Here is a 732-nt window from a genome sequence, read left to right as displayed (position 1 = left end):
GGTTGAGTGTTTATGTAACAGTGTAAGATGTCGTAGGAAAACTTTTGATATACATAGCTAATATGTGCCTTTGTCTTATCTTTGTTTTGAATTTATATCTGCTGTTACATTTCATTTCCTTCAGTATTTATTTTAGTCTTCTTTTGAATATACATCTCATTACCATTATCCTGATATTGTAGATCATTAGAAATGGTATTATATTTGAAACTGCTTAAAGAATCGCACACATTTTAGTTTTAGCATATATATAAGTTTGTATTGAAAGGTTAATGGAACATACAAGTAGACTGCTTATGAGAGACAAATGTAAATTTTGAATACATCTGTTGTGCATGAGGCAAGATTTTTTTATGCTGATTGATAATCTGCACATGCTGGTCATTATGTTTGATAGAGACTATTTATGATATTCATGTGTAGCATGTAGTGCTTCCTCATTTATTTTTTTTTATTTTTTAATATTTTTCTACTGTTTATTTATAAATTATATGGTTTAGAGATTATTTTACTGATAAGGTGCATGTTAACATTATCATGTATGGGCATGTTCAGTGGATAGATTTTCCCTCTTTCTTTTTTCATTATCCTGCAGAAGCCTTACCTTTCAGTATTTTTAATTATAACATTTAATAAAGCATCTTTATGTTCTTGTATTGACAGGGGTATCTTTAAAGATTCCAAAAAGCACATAATAAAAAATTTAATCTCGGTAATTGAAAAATGTAGGTG

General features: G+C 28.1%; 1 protein-coding gene across 6 annotated transcripts in view; it reads left to right on the top strand.

The window, feature by feature from the left end:
- LOC119592591 (transcription initiation protein SPT3 homolog) overlaps positions 1-732 on the top strand; it is a 21,011-nt gene that overhangs the window by 3,620 nt on the left and 16,659 nt on the right. The window lies entirely within an intron of this gene.

The sequence above is a fragment of the Penaeus monodon genome, chromosome 30 (genome assembly GCF_015228065.2).
Source record: "Penaeus monodon isolate SGIC_2016 chromosome 30, NSTDA_Pmon_1, whole genome shotgun sequence".
In the NCBI taxonomy this organism is placed as follows: Eukaryota; Metazoa; Arthropoda; class Malacostraca; order Decapoda; family Penaeidae; genus Penaeus; species Penaeus monodon.
This window is presented reverse-complemented; position numbering and strand designations above follow the sequence as displayed.